Genomic DNA, 16,631 nt, shown 5'->3' with positions numbered 1-16,631 from the left:
TGTCTTGAGCTTCATCTAACTGCTGGAAACTTAGTTTGCTCTGTTAACAGGACAAATAAACACTTGGAATAGGGGACTAAACCTTATTCTTCCCTTAGGCAAAGGCTGAAGCAAACACCCCCCCCCCATGTCTAAACTTACTCCAGACCTCATAATTACAGGAAGGAAAATATGTCTGAGGAAATTTTATTTATTCAACAGCAGGCAAGGAAATATTTTATGCTGCAAGGATCTTCGGTAAGGGAAATTTGTCCTAGCAGCTCAGCAGTGGCTGCTAAAAATGTTACAGGTATGGAGAAGCAATGGATTTACTCATAAGGTACACAGAAACCCCTTTTATTAATCCAAGGAATCAGTGCTGGCTAGGCAAGCTTTGTATTAGAGGCTGGATGCACCATATTCCTCTGTATACTTAGAGAATTTCTATTTTTTCCATCCTCTGTGACGTCATTTCTTTTCAAACACAAATTGGTGCGTGTGTATCTAGGCAAATAAGTACTCTAACTCCAAATGAGTATTTAATAATATTTATAATTTGTAATTTGATAAAGAACAGAAACTTATAAATGGTATCCTGAAAATATCAGAAGGAAAACAAAAGACATTTTGTTACTATTAATTTTAATTATAAAATGCCCTTTCATGACTATGCTGTCTATATTAGGCCCCCTCTCTCTACCTTTCCTCCATCTCTTTTTACCCCAACCCTTTTCATTTGCAGGATAAGAATTCTGCCTTCTCAGACTGTCAGAGAAATAGTCTATTTTTAAATTTCCAGAATGTCAGGCCTCCTGTCATGAAACATGACAGAGGGATTTAAAGAAAGGGAAAGCATTGTTTGAAAAATCATCTTTTTTGGTGTGACCTCGACAGCACAGCAGATTAAATCTGAATTTTGAACATATTTTCAAACTGTCTACTGGCATGTAGCATTTCAGAGAGAGATAACATGTAAGTTATCAGAAAGGATACATTTGGGGTAGAAATTTAAAAAAATTTTTTTACCTAGAAACTAAGGATCCTCATGGTGTGTTCTAATATGTAGATGACCCTTATTCTGATCTGGGTTTGGAAGCTTGATCCGGAAAGGCCTTTAAACTGGCATTTAGGACATGGTGTTCTTTAGGAAAAAAGCGATTTTTCTTTTCTCCAGGGGAACTGCAGTTTAGGACAGGCACAAAGCTGGGAACACAACTAAGGGCAGAAAAAAATTCACCCCCGTGTTCTATTTGTCAAACTGACCTGCAGGTCACAACCTGAAAGTTTATGGATCGGTGAGGCCTTGTCTCTGCATAAGCATGTTTTCTGGACTTTGGCTGGAGCTAAATTCCTGACTTCTGAAAGCGGAGTGGGTGTGGACTTCCAGCAGGAATAGCCAGTGGGAAGGAAGTAATATTCATTAAGAGTGTCTCATGCAAGCCGTGCAGGGCTAAGCATGCTCAGTGTAAATTCTCTTGTAGCCTGTCAAGCTATGTTTGAACCCGTTCCAGAATACTGGATTTACTTTTTTTTTTTCCACGAGGAAGAATGCTCGATTAGACTGCATTTTGCCCTGCTTTTCTCTCTCTTTCTTCCCTTTCTTTCTTTCTCTCTTTCTTTCTCTTTCTTTTCTCTCTCGTTTCTTCCTGCCAGAAGATTGGAAACAATATCCTTTTCCGATCAGTTCAGTAATACAATGTCCTTCAATGTTCACACGAGCCTTTCAGTGGAGAAGAAAAGAAACTTTGCTACCTGGGAACAGAAGACTACTTAGGTCTGTGAATGCTAATAAAGTCCTTAAGGACTTCTGGAGCCAGGAGTTAACTTTTCTCAACTGTTAAGGTAATCTACAGCAAATTTAATTGCCTTTTCAACTAAGTGGGTATACATCAAAAAAAATTTTTTTCCACACAAAAAGTATGTTTTTCATATGTTGGAGTGATTTTCCAAACACAGGGAAAATATGTCTTTTGGTTAATTTGCATTTGAAAGAACCTCTTTTTGTATTAGAGGTTCTCTCTCTCTACCACAAATTATGTGTTTTTCAAACAAATATTGTGGTGAGCTGATGTAGCCATAATGGTCTGAATGTGGATGTGTTCTGTGTTATATTAATTCTTGGCGTGGGTCGGTTTGGTGAAAGTTATTGCTTTTGTTGCTGCCAAAGATGAAAGAGAGTTTGTTTTTTCATTGCTGTTGTTTTTGGAACTTTTGGTGGGCTTGGAGGCTGCACTGGGAGCCCCTTATAGAGAGGAGAGCCATCTCTTTCTATGTTTAATGTGCATTTTTCTCAATGTTCAACTCTGACTCTGAGACAAGGGGAAAGGGATACAGATTTTATTTTAGAATCTGTGTAGGAGTGGAGTTTTTTGTGTTTTTTTTTAAAATGTAGTTTTGGAGGGAAACAGTATTTAGAAAGGCAGAAACAAGGTTTGTAATGAAGGAATTAAATCAAGACCTTCTGGGTGAAAATAAGCAGTGAATGCAAAAATATTGCCTGCTATATATACTCACGGATTTAGTTTAGGTTAATAAGTTTGGCTTTTAATTAAAAAAGTAGATCAGACTTTAAAGTGCTGTCTTTATTACTGTCAATGGATATAACACAGAAAACTCAGGTTAGAGAGATGTTAGGATCTCAGAAATAGCAAGTTAGAAAAGGCGGCCCCTTTAAAACATCTGAGGACTGAGGTTATGAAACCACATGGCTTCATGTAGGAACAGTGTGCATCCTGGGCTAAAGCAGTTTAATTTTATTCAAGAATTTTAAGAGTAAAAAGGGGATTTATTTCTTTTCAAAAAAGAACAGCCAGGCGAGGATTATTGATCATTCAGGGATTAAATATTTGCTGGAATACAAAGCATCACATATTATCAATGTGTAAATCAGACTGGCCAGCTATTCAGGGGATGTAAATGAAAATACCGTAGCTTCATACGAAATCAAACGTCTTAGCACCTCTGCCCTTCAGTCTCCATCTTTATGTCCCAGAAAGGAATGATAGAGGTGGGGCAGCGTGTGAAGTAAAACTTAGCTGATGGGCTGACCTTGCTCTTTTAACTTCTGTCCATCTGTTCTTACTGGGCAGCTGAAGCAGTGAGCAAAGTGGGAGGGAAGGGACCTCAGGGGAGACCAGGACGAAGAGGCCAGACCCCGCCAGGGCTGTGATCTGCTCCCCATACTGTGACTTAGACATAAGTAGAGGAGCTAAGTGGATGCATCTAAATCCACTTCCTTCTGCTCCCCGGGCTTTGATTTAGTACCATTGCTGCAGTTCTGCACCTGCCTCTGTTTTTCATAAGTAAAAGCTTCTCTGATGCATAGATGGTGGATTATTTGATATAGGTCGATCCCCAAGGAAATAGCCAAAGTAATTCAGTCTTGTTTTGGTTATTCCTTTCTTCCCTAACATGTGGTGTAGATCTTGATGGGTTTAATTGAAACAACAAATCCTTTCTGGGATGGGAGAGCACAGTTCTCCATGAAAGTGTATGTGTGTGTGTGTGTGCGCATGCACACTCTGGGCTCTGGGACAGTGCTGCCTTGGGAGGCTTTGTATGGCAGAGGGCATTTTTCTGGAGTCAGGGGCCCTTTCACTGTCTTGACTCTTTATTTAGAGAGAGGAGACACACATTCTGGAGCATTCTGTAACTTTTCTCTGACTCCCCTTTTCTATCGCTGCACCCCTCCCCAACCCTGTTCCCCCCTTCATGACCTGTGTCTTAAAGAATAGCACTGAAACCTTTTGACGCACAAAGGAAAACCAAAGGGTATGCACAGAGGCAGAGAACAAAGACGGGCCTCTTCATGTTCACATCTGGATAAAATTTAGATTGTGACAAGGGAAAGTGAGTGGGGGAAAAAAAAAAGGCTGACATCACATTTACAAAAATGCATATAATTGACTACCTAGAGGTTTTCTTGTCTCAAGTGTTCGAAGTGTTTTTGTATCCTGCCCACACCCTAACAACTGGGCTTGGGGAAGGCAAGCATCATATCCTTATTTCACAGTGGAGTCCAGTGGCTTGTCCAGAGCAGTGGCCGAGGTAGAACCAGCACACAGAGCCCTCAAGCTCCAGTCCAAGACTCTACCCACATAAAAATAGAAGTAATCTGGGGTCAGTTTCTGTATCTTGGACTCAGTTTCCCCATTCACTTTGAGGTTTTGGACGGTAGTAGTTATTTTGTGCAACAATTTCTCAGACTGAATCCATTACTATGATGGTTTCTTAACTTGGAGAAGTGCCTGAAACCTTTCAGGGAACTTTTACATCTTTCCTTTTATCTTACCTTGAACCCTACCCACTAAAATAGATTGGGCCAGTGTTGACATTTTCCTTTGACAAATGATGAAATCGAAAGATTGAATGACTTACGGCCTGAGGTCAGATAGAGGATGGGAATTCAGGTTGCCCAGCTCAGGATTTGAAGATCTAGACCCTCCTGAATCTGGTTGGGAACCTCTGGACTCCTGAGGTAGGGAGGATATATAAGAGGAGTTCCATGATTCATGAAGGTGAGAAGAGTGGCAGTGCCAGGGACTTTAAATATTGTTAGTCCCACGATGAAGGAGAAAACTCAGGCTGGAAAAGTTATGTGCATCAGCCATAGTCATGCTTGGGGTGCTGGGGAGCTGGCTTTGAATCCTGTCTGTGGGACTCCAGGGTGTGTGCCATCCGGTGTAGTGACAAAGCACACGGGCTTTTCTGGGTTTCTTTGTGTCTCTGTTTCCTTGCACGTAGAATGGGGATACGTAGCACAGGGTTGCTGTGAGGGTTATATGAGATGATGCTCCGTGTCGAGTAAACCCTCCGATGTTTTGTACAGTGTGTGCTCTTATCGTTGTTTTTGTTCTGTGTCTCCCAAGCTAAAGTGCCAGCTCTTCTTACTGGGATTCCCAATCAGCTCTTAGCTCAACTCTCAGGTCCTCAGGACAGTTGTGGTGGTGAGCTAACCTCATCAGATGAGCAGCACCTCGGGCATATTGATTGAAGACTTGGAAGCTGTGCTGGATGGTCTGAGGAGATGAGTGAGACGAGAGCAGGGGTCACCTTGGTCTCTGTCCAGGGAGAGGCTGGAGGGAGGTCATAGTCTGAGAGAAGTGGTACTGTTGGGTCAGCTCTAGTTACCTCTGGGGGCCTTCAAGTGCTGCAAGCAGACTCCTTGCATGGAAGGAATCTCCATGAAGGGAAGAATGGCCAGTCTGAGTTATTCCCCGACCATGGGTCTCATGGGTCTCGTAGAAAAAAGAGTGAAGGCACATATACAGACAAGCCATGGAATTGTCAAGAGTTTGTATTTCTTGGCCCTTCTGAACAGCACCCACTGGGCTGTTGACATTGATGGAGTATGTGGGCTCTGAAGCTCCTGGGCTTAATGTGGCATTGTGTTATCAGGATCCCCTTGGAGAACTCAAGGGCCCAATTCGACCAAGTCAGTGCTTACCCACTGAGTATTCTCTGGATAGAGAGGTGTAAGCCCACTGCCACAGGGCTGCAAAACGAGACGGAGGGCAGGGCCATTTTCCTCAGAGCACGTTCAGTCTCGCTGAATAAATGGTGCGTGTAAAGGCACAGAGCCCTGAAGTGTAGACCCACAAAACAGGTGTGGAGAGGCAGAAGCACGAAGCACACTTCAGGAACGGTGGAGGATGAGTAAAGAATTTAAATGTCGATTTAATACTCTTAAATTCTTAGAGTTCAGTGTTCTCCTTCATACGCCTCACAGTGATCTTCAGCCACTTGTCCTTGCTGGGAAGGGAAGGTCACTCTGAGGCGATGGAGGTAGATGGGTGTTGGTTTCTTGAGTATCTGTTGTGTACCCAACCCCAGCTTTTATGCTTTACCAACATTCTTTAAAGTTCACAATACCCCTGGGAAGTTTCAAGAGGAGGAAATCTGGTCTGACGGGAGAAGTATACAGTCGGCAGTCTGTATCCACGGGTTTGGCATCCACTGATTCAGCCAACCACGGATGGCCTATGGAGGCCAACTGTACTAACCCATTGTACATAAAACTTGAGCATGCGTGGATTTTGTTATCTGTGGGAAGGTGGGGGTTCCTGGAACCAATACCTTGTGGATACTGAGTGCCAACTGCATATGGCAAAGAGCATTCATGTGACCCACCAACTGGGCATACCATGCCATGTGTAATAGGGAAGTCTCCACAAAGCATTTGAGGTGGAAAAAGATGGCTGTGATCCAATAGACTTGGCTATTGAGTAGTATTTCTGCAAGTTTCTTAGATGGGGGATACCTATGTCTTGTGTAATTCTGGATCCATCTACATGTATGGTCCAGAGTTGGGCAAGTCTGGCTCCAGGAAGAGGTAGTGCTTAGTGCTCTATGCACTGCCTGCCTTTGGAGAGGTGTTCCGTTTGAACAACAGATCCAAATTATCTTCCTCCCCAACAATTAGATCCTTAAAAGTTTTGAGCTTCAGAAGTGAAGACCTCAGTAATCATTAGTATCATGTAGTATCATGATAAGTAGTATCATGTAGTTTAAAATCAGTTTGGAGTGAAATGACTGGGATTTGGGTCCTGACCCTGAAATTTTCTAGCTTGTGTGACTTTGAGTCAATTATTTCACTTCAATGTGCCTGAAATTTTCATCTGAAAATTGGACTGTAAGCGAGAATTTCCTCAAGTGGGAAGAGCAAATGTTAAAGTGATTTTTAAAAATGTAGCCTGCTATGCAAATACCTGTTATTACTCTTGTCCCCTGGCTGTTATCTCAGAGTTCTAGTGTTTTCACCTTTTCTGTTCTGAAAAGGCTTTCTCTGTCACTTACTTAGATGGAACTTGGCATGGTTAATGGAGCTGGGCAAACTGCTTTGGATCAGAGTACTAAAAACTTTTTTTTTTTTTTGAATGAAGTATAGTTGACATACAATGTTACTTTAATTTCAGCTGTATAACATAGTGATTTGACATTTATATACATTACGATATGATCATCATGCTGTCTAGTTACCATCTGTCACCATTTAAAGTTATTATAATATTATTGACTATATTCACTATTCTGTATATTACATCCCCATGAATTATTTGTTTTATAACTGGAACTTTGTGCCTCTTATTCCCTTTCACCTATTTCACCCCTACCCCAACCCCTCTCTCCTCTGGAAACCACCAGTTTGTTCTCTGTATCTATGAGTCTGTTTCTGTTTTGTTTGTTCATTTTTTGTTTTTTAGAGTCTACATATAAGTGAAATCATCTGGTATTTGTCTTTGTCTGACTTATTTCACTTAGTATAATACCCTCTAGATCCATCCATGTTGTCATAGATGGTGAGATTTCATTCTTTTTTATGGCTGAATAGTATTCTGTGTTTTTTTTGTGTGTGTGTGTGTGTGTGTGTCTCACATTTTCTTTATCCATTCATCTGTTGATGGACATTTCAGTTCTTTCTCCTGAAATCTCTTTAATTGCCCAAAGTAACTTTACATTTCCTAAATAGTGAAAGATGGAAGACTTTGAAAGGACAGGAAAACTAGATGGAAAATGTAGCCAGAGCAGAATTTGGTTGAGCGTGCGAAGTTCCAAGAAGTTGCAGTGAGAAATGAACAACAAGTTAAGGTACCAAACAAATTGTTGACACAAATATATTTCCCCCATACTCTCTGAGAAGATGGGAGAAATGCCACACCCATTAGGATGGCTACTTTAAAAAATTTACAAATGTTAGCAAGGGTGTGGAGAAATTGGAACCCTGTGCACTGTTAGTAGAAATGTAAAATGGTGCAGTTGCTATGGAAAACAGTATGGCAGTTTCTCAAAAAGTTAAACATTAGAATTAACCATAGGGTATAGCAATTCTGCTTCTGAGTATGTAATCAAAATAAGTGAAAGTGGGGTTTCAAAGAGATATTTGTACACCCATGTTCATAGCAGTATTATTCACAGTAGCCAAACGGTGGAAGCAACCCAAGTAACTATCGACAGATGAATGGATAAGCAAAATATAGTATATACATACAATGGAATATTATTCAGTCTAAAAAAAGATGGAAATTCTGTCAAATGCTACAACGTGGATGAATCTTGAGGACGATATGCTAAGTGAAACAAACCAGACACAGAAAAACAAATATAGGTATACCTTGGCGATATTGTGGATTCGCTTCCAGACCACTGCAATAAAGTGATTACAGCAGTAAAGCAATCACAAATTTTTGGTTTCCTAGTGCATATGAAAGTTATATTTACACTATATTATAGTATATTAACTGTGAGATAGCATTATGTCTAAAATAACAGTGTGCATACCTTAATTAAAAAATACTTTATTGCTAAAAAATGCTAACCATCATCTGAGTCTCCAGTGAGCTGTAATCTTTTTTGCTGGTGGAGGGTCTTGCCTTGCTGTTGATGGCTGCTGACTGATCAGGGTGGTGGTTCTGAAGATGGGGGTGGCTGTGGTAATTTCTTTTTTTTTTAATTTAAAAAAATTTTAAATTACTTTTTATGGAGTATAGTTGCTTTATAATGTTGTGTTAGTTTCTGCTGTACAGCAAAGTGAAGCAGTTATACATATACGTATATGTATCCCAGTTTTTGTATTTCATTCCCATTTAGGTCACCACAGAGCATTGGTAGAGTTCCCTGTGCTATACAGTAGGTTCTCATTAGTTATCTGTTTTATACATAGTAGTGTATATATGTCAATCCCAATCTCCTAATTCATCCCACCCCTTTCCCCCCTTGGTATCCATAAGTTTGTTCTCTACATCTGTGTCTCAGTTTCTGCTTTGCAAATAAATTCATCTGTAGCATTTTTCTAGATTCCACATATGAGCGATATTATATGATATGTGTTTTTCTCTTTCTGACTTACTTCACTGTGTATGACAGTCTCTAGGTCCATCCATGTCTCTGCAAGTGGCACAATTTCATTCCTTTTTATGGCTGAGTAATATTCCGTTGTATGTATGTACCACATCTTCTTTATCCACTCGTCTGTTGGTGGACATTTAGGTTGCTTCCATGACCTGGTTACTGTAAACAGTGCTGCAGTGAACACTGGGGTGCATGTGTCTTTTTGAATTATGGTTTTCTCTGGGTATATGCCCAGGAGTGGGATTGCTGGGTCATATATGGTAGTTCTGTTTTTAGTTTTTTAAGGAATTTCCATACTGTTCTTCATACTGGCTGTACCAATTTATATTCCCACCAACAGTGTAGGAGGGTTCCCTTTTCTCCACACCATCTGCAGCATTTATTGTTTGTAGATTTTTCGATGATGACCAATCTGACTGGTGTGAGGTGTGAGGTGATACCTCATTGTGGCTTTGATTTGCATTTCTCTAATAATTAGTGATGTTGAGCATCTTTTCATGTGTTTGTTTGCCACCTGTATGTCTTTGGAGGAATGTCTATTTAGGTCTTCTGTCCATTTTTTGATTGGGCTGTTTGTTCCTTTTTGATACTGAGCTGCATGAGCTGTTTGTATATTTTGGAGTTTAATCCCTTGTCAGTTGCTTCATTTGCAACTATTTTCTCTTAAGGGTTGTCTTTTCATCTTTTTATGGTTTGGCTGTGGCAATTTCTTAAAATTAAGACAAAATGAAGTTTGCCACACTGACTGACTCTTCCTTTCATGAACACTGCATGTAGCGTGCAATGCTGTTTGATAGCATTTTACCCACAGTAGAACTACTTTCAGAATTGGAGTCAGTCCTCTCAAACCCTGCTGCTGCTTTATCAACTAAGTTTATGTAATATTCTAAATACTTTGTTGTCATTTCAACAGTCTTAACAACATCTTTACCAGGAGTAGATTCCATCTTAAGAAACCACTTTTTTTTTTTTGCTTGCTCACCCATAGGAAGCAGCTCCTCATCCCTGAAAATCATATTATGATATTGTAGCGATTGTCATGTCTCCAGGCACCACTTCTAATTCTAGTTCTCCTGCTATTTCTAACACATCTGCAATTACTTCCTTCACTGAAGTTTTGAGCCCCTCAAAGTCATCCAGGAGGGTTGGAATCAACTTCTTCTAAACTCCTGTTAGTGTTGATATTTTGACCTCTTCCCATGAATCACAGATGATCTTCATGGCATTTTTTCATTTCCAGAAGGTTTTCAATTTACTTTGCCTAGATCCATCAAAGGAGTCACTGTCTATGGCATCTATAGCCTTATGAAATGTGTTTCTTAATATAATAAGACTCAAAAGTCAAAGCGACTCCTTGATCCATGGTCTGCAGAATGGATATCATATGAACAGGCATGAAAACAATATCAATCTCACTGTACATCTCCATCAGAGGTCTTGGGTGAACAGGTGCATTGTCAACGGGCAGTAATATTTTGTAAGGAATCTTTCCTTCTGAGCAGTAGGTCTCAACACTGGGCTTAAAATGTTCAGTAAATGACAATGTACACAGATGTGGTGTCATCCAGGCTTTGTTGTTCTATTTAGAGAGCACAGGCAGAGTAGAATTGGCATAATTCTTAAGGGCCCTGGGATTTTCAGAATAGTAAATGAGCATTGGCTTCAACTTAAAGTCGCCAACTACATTAGCCCCTAATGAGAGAGTCAGACTGTCCTTTGAAGCCAGGCATTGACTTCTCCTCTGTAGCTATGAAAGTCCTAAATGGCATCTTCTTCCAATAAAAAGCTCTTTTATCTACATTGAAACTCTGTTGTTTAGTGTAGCCACCTTCATTAATTATCTTAGCTAGATCTTCTGGCTAACTTGCTCCACCTTCTACATCAGCACTTGCTGCTTCATCTTGTGCTTTTATATTATGAAGATGGCTTCTTTCCTTAAACCTCATGAACCAACCTTTGCTAGCTTCAAACTTTTCTTCTTCAGCTTCCTCACCTCTCTTAGCCTTCATAGAGTTGAAGAGAGTTAGGGCCTTGCTCTGGATGAGGCTTTGTCTTAAAGGAATGTTGTGGCTGGTTTGGTCTTCTATCCAAACCACTAAAATTTTCCCCAAATCAGCCATAAGGCTGTTTCACTTTCTTATCATTTGTGTGTATGCTGGAGCAATACTTTTAATTTCCTCCAGGAATGTTTACTTTGCATTTGTAACATGGCTAACTGTTTGGGTGTAAGCAGCTTAGCTTTTGACATGCCTTCATCACTAAACTTAAATCAGTTCTAGCTTTTGATTTAAAGTGAGAGACATAGAGGAATGGATAAAGAAGATGTGGTACATATATACAGTGGAATATTAGCCATAAAAAGGAATGAAATTGGGTCATTTGTAGAGACATGGATGGACCTAGAGAGTGTCATACAGGATGAAGTAAGTCAGAAAGAGTAAATCAAATATCGTATATTAACGCATATATGTGGAATCTAGAAAAATGGTATATATGATCTTATTTGCAAAGCAGAAATAGAGACACAGATGTAGAGAACAAATGTATGGATACCAAGGGGGAAAGGAGGGGGTGGTGAGATGAATTGGAGATTGGGATTGACATATATACACTATTGATACTACGTGTAAAATAGACAGCTGATGGGAACATACTGTATAGCACAGGGAACTCTACCTAATGCACTGTGGAAACCTAAATGGGAGGGAAGTCCAAAAGGGAGGGGCTATCTGTATGTGTATGGCTGATTCATTTTGTTGTACAGTGGAGGCTAAAGCAACAACATTGTAAAGCGACTATACTCCAATAAAAATTAATTAAAAAAAATAAATAGAGTGAGAGACATGCAACTCTTCCTTTTACTTGAACACTTAGAGGCCATTGTAGGGTTATTAATTGGCCTAATTTCAGTACTGCTGTGTCTCAGGGAATAGGGAGGCTCAAGGAGAGGGAGTGAGATTGGGGAACAGCTGGTCGGTGAAGCAGAATGCATAGGAGGTTTATCGATTAAGTTTGCCATCTTATTTGGGTGCAGTTTGTGGCACCCCAGAACAGTTATAAGAGTAACCTCAAAGATCCCTTATCACAGATCACTGTAACAAACGTAATAATGAAAAAGTGAAATACTGTTAGAGTTATCAAAATGTGACACAGAGGCACTAAGTGAACAAATGCTGTTGGAAGAATGGTGCCAACAGACTTGCTTGAAGCAGGGTTGGTGTAAACTCTCAGTGTGTAAATAACACCATATATCTGTGAGGCACAGTAAGTTGAAGCACAATAAAACCAAGAAAATGCAGTATGTCTCTGTTATATGACTTCACTTTCCACTTACATGAGGTACCTACAGAAGTCAAATTCATAGAGACAAAGTAAAATGGGGGTTGCTGGGAGAGGGGAGAATGGGCAGTTATTCTTTAATGGGTACAGAGTTTCAGTTGGGGAAGATGGAATATTCTGGAGATGGATGGTGGTGATGGTTGCACAGTAATGTGAATGTGCTTAATGCAACTAAACTATATTAAAAAACAGTAAAGATGGTAAAATTTTTATTATGTATATTTTAGCACAGTTACAAATGAAAAAGAATTGAGAATATAAAAAAGTCAGTATATTTGATAGTTAGGAGGGCTTAGACACTGCAAGTATTTGTTTCGTTACTGAAATTGAGCTGTGTATGAGGAAGAAGCTTAGACTCAAACTGAGTGGCAAAAGAGAATAATGTCATTCAATAAATGCAGTTTGTGGAAGTGAAAAAATAAGGGAGAGAATACAGGAGAAAAATAGGCGCAGAGGAAATTCCAGAATTTCTCTCCATGATGTGCTTAAGGGTAGGGTTTTGTTTTGACACTGTGTTCACATAACAAGCATGTCACTTTAATTTAAACTGTTTATTTGGGGTGGCATTTAGTAGCTGATATGGGGAGGTACCAAAAGCCTTCTTGAGCCTCCTATTTTTGGTAGACCCTGAATTTGCTCTCAGATTAAATTTTTATCAGGCCTCACCTTGGTGAGCCATCCCTGGTGAGAAAATTTGCAGAACTCAAGAGAAATGAAAAAGCTACTCAGTAATCAGGCCCAGGGAGGGAGGAAAAGTAACTAGCATCTGTTACATGCCTATTTGGTACCAGCTCTTTATGTTAATTATCCATTTAATCCTGTCAGTTGCCTCTAAGGTAAATTTCATGTTGGCATTTGGTAAAGGTGACTTTCCTAAGATCCTTTTGCTACAGAGGGGTGAAGCCAGGACTGGAACCCAGGTCTGTGGGAGCCTAAAGCTTATCGTGTTTCATCACACTTAGGGCTTTAGGAATTACATTTCCTTAGTTAATGATCTAAGTGATCCCTCTCTGGCTTTGCTGTCAGCAGCCAGAGAGGAGAAGTTTTCCTGGAACAGATATATGTCTCACACACTCAGCTTAGAGCCGTCCAGGGGGTGCCCAGCATTAGCATTCACAATCTGAACATCATTTTTAATTTTCACAAACACCCGCGGAGCAACATTTAGCCTTCCTGAGGCAAAAAGCTCCAGACGCACAGGTGTCTGGGAAGTGTCTTTTCTGCAGTGCCATCTCGGGTTCAGGTGTTGGGATGAATGAACCTGAGCACACTGGCCCCTCCCTGGAAGGCTGTTCTCAGGCTCCTTTGTTTGGTTTATGTATAGGCATCAATGCACCATTCCTTCTGCTTCAGCTATTTGAGAATCCCATCTTCTCTATTGATTTCCCACAGAAAGTTTACTGCTCTCCAAGGTGTGACCTGTACCTCTAGCTAATTTATTTCTGTCATGGCTATAGGATTTAGGGATGAAGGGGGAGGGGAGGGAGGGAGGGTGGCGAGAGAGCGATGTGTCCAAGATGTGGGAAATAATCCAGCCCTGGAACCCCCGACAGGCAGGCCCGCAGCTTGGGAGGGCAGTTCTGTGCCCGCAGCAGCAAGGAGACTTTGCTTGAGAATCTGCTCAGTGAGATGGAGGCTGCAGCCACCGGGTTTCAGGAGGCCAGGAATGATAGCAGGGCCCCATGGGGATGGAAAAGCAAGGGAAGAATGTGTTTGGAAATAACGCCATGACTGTTCAGGAACCAGTCACCATACTGAGCAGGATGTGGTAGGTTTTTTTTTTCTCTTTTAATGAAATGATGGAAAACTCCTTTAGGGGCAGGGGGGCACCTTGTGAAGTCCTATTCTCTTCTTCATTATGGGATTTTCAACATCAGGACATTCCTGTATCAGTCCTGGAGCTGTGATTACAATGACTGACGTGTGAGATATCAAATCGAACCACGTTAACATAAACCTTCCTTTCTCTCCGTGCCTAGAACATACTGAGTTACCCTTTCCATGGTATGATTTTACTAGATAACTATTTGAATGCCCACTTCATTTTTTTTTCTGTGAAAACAGCTTATATCTTAGAAAATCTGGTTATCAGCTTACACAAGGAAGGATGTCGGTTATTTATTATTTTCACCTGGACGGTGACTCACATTTGTTAAGCAAGTAGGTACGTTATATGTGAAGCGCATTTTTAAAGTTTTCAAGTTTTTTTCATATACTTTATTTCATTTCTATAACAATGCTAAAAAGTAGGGGTTATTATTTTCAGTTCATAGTTAAAGAAATGCTGGCTTCTTAGCTAAGGTCCTATGGCTAATAAATAGCAAATACAGGATTCAAGTCTAGGGTTTCTGGTTCCAGATTCAGATTGCAGTATACGACACCCCAGGAGTGCAGTGTTTACTATATTCTACCAACATCACCCCCTGAGTAGCAGAAGCTGGAGGGTAAGAGGCACAAGAGTCAAAATTTACCCACCTGTTAGAAACTGATGGAATGAATTTGAATTGAACCAAACATACAGCCTTCTAAGCGTCTACTTGTATGATTTATGCCTCAGGTCAATCCATCTGAGGTGTGAAAAAGCCTTAGGAAGAAGGGTAAAACATTTACTAGCGACTGTTTTCTCCCTCCTTCCCATATACCAGCCTCCAACCCCACCCCAACTCACATACAGATTCTTTGTCACTCTTTTTAGGGAATAAAATAAGTCATCACCCCTCCATGTATTACCATCCATTATAATGTACCCTGGGCTGGGCGTTAGAATAGCAGTTATTTGTGAGGCTGGCTCATGGAGTTCATGCCTGTAAATCCCAGGCACTCTGAGACCCTATCCCTTTTTCCCAGCGTGATGTACAAAGGGGCTTCTGGGAGTTAGTAGGAGAGCAAGATGGCGGGGATGGTGGGATGGTGGGTCTTTCACACTTTGGACTGAGTCTACCTGGAACCGTCTAACTGTAGGACAGAGGAACCCACTTCATCTTGGAGACGGTGGCCAAATAAACCAACTCCGTGCTACCTCAGAGGCTGACAGAGCCTCAAGAGCCTCTATAAAGAAGCCCCCGACTTGAGCTATTCCATTTTTATAAACATAGCACGATAGTGTTATGGAAAAGATTTCTATCCTCAGTAAGTGCCTGTCATAAAAGAAGGAGGGCTCTTCTTGTAGATAAATAAAAATGTCCAGTGTGTAGAAATGAAACATAACTGTGAATATCCCTGGAATAACTGAAATTATTTTGGTTTGAAAAGATCTGGACTTTGAAAAGAAACTTGTATGCTTTCTTTGTAGTCAGCAAACTACATTCCCATCATCTCTGAGGTAACCTTCACCTCAGGACTTAGGATTTGGGGAAGGGATGAGTAAGGTACCAAATAAGAAATGCCCAGAAGAAAGTCATATTTGCTTCCACATCAACAGTGTGTGATGTGTTTTGCTGCTTCTCCTGCCTGGAGCAATTTTTATTTCTCCACTCCTTTGCTTTTTGCAGACTGATGAAGGATATCGGTACCTTCCTTGAGGTCAACCTGAAGTGGCATGGTGTTGCAGAGAGAACTCAGGACTTGTAGATTGAAAAAGCCTGATTTTTTTTTAGTCCTGTTTCCACAAATTAAATTGTGTGCTGTGTGGCTACAGGGTTTAATTGTCATGATCAATTTCTGCATCAGTAAAATGGGTATATTAATATCTATCCTAACTCACAGGGTCGTTATGAGGACCTCAAGCAACAATGGGTGGTAGAGGGTTTCATAAACTCGAAAGCATGGCACAGGAAAGAATTTATCCTCTATTATTTTGAGTTCTTAAAGTGTATGTGCAATCAGTATTATCTCCACTATCCATGTGATCATAATGGCATCATGGCATCCAGAATGTCATTATTTAACATTAGAACTTATTTGGGGCTATGATTCGGAATCGGCCTACGGCTCACCACTAAGTATCAAATGCACACCTTCTCCATTCTCTGCTCCACCTCTCCCCACACTTTCTAACTATCCTGCCACTTTGCTTTGGGAGTTTATTCAACCCTCATATCTGCCCCTGTTCCTCTTTGGAGGTTCATCTGGGAACCTCTTTAAGCCTCCTCATCACTAGGAGTCCCTCTCACTGCTGCTGGAATTTGCACACTTACTAGAGCACGGTGGGCTGGGCTGGGCTGGGCAGGGTGCAGAGAGAAGAACCAGTGCGGGGAGGGTGTGCTGAGTTTCAGACATCTCCATTCTCAACTTAGAATGGGTTTTCTAATAAAAATCATAGGACACATGAATTTTAAGTCTGATAATGCAGTAATAATGGAGTTCTACCATGTGATGGATTAGCTTGTTGGTGGGCTAATATGAGAATCTAAAAACCATTTATACAGTTTTTTATTTGGGAAAATGTGAATTACAAGGACTGACTTACAAACATATATTTAGAGCTAAACCTAGTTGTGACTTGAGGCCTTTCTTGTCCTGAATGT

The 16,631-nt window shown here is 40.7% G+C and overlaps 1 protein-coding gene across 3 annotated transcripts in view; it reads left to right on the top strand.

The window, feature by feature from the left end:
- The first annotated feature begins 1,501 nt into the window (after nucleotides 1–1,501).
- The window catches only part of LOC309807485 (uncharacterized protein), a 278,689-nt gene continuing 263,559 nt past the window's right edge, over nucleotides 1,502–16,631 (top strand). For all 3 annotated transcript variants that reach the window (XR_014294580.1, XR_014294581.1, XR_014294582.1), the window contains exon 1: nucleotides 1,502–1,821. The gene's annotated coding sequence lies outside the window, so the exon portion shown is untranslated. The remainder of the gene's footprint in view (nucleotides 1,822–16,631) is intronic.

This window comes from Mesoplodon mirus (assembly GCF_964341445.2).
Source record: "Mesoplodon mirus genome assembly, chromosome: 7".
NCBI lineage: Eukaryota > Metazoa > Chordata > Mammalia > Artiodactyla > Ziphiidae > Mesoplodon > Mesoplodon mirus.
The sequence above is the reverse complement of the archived record's forward strand: the minus strand, read 5'-3'. Positions and strand labels throughout refer to the sequence as shown.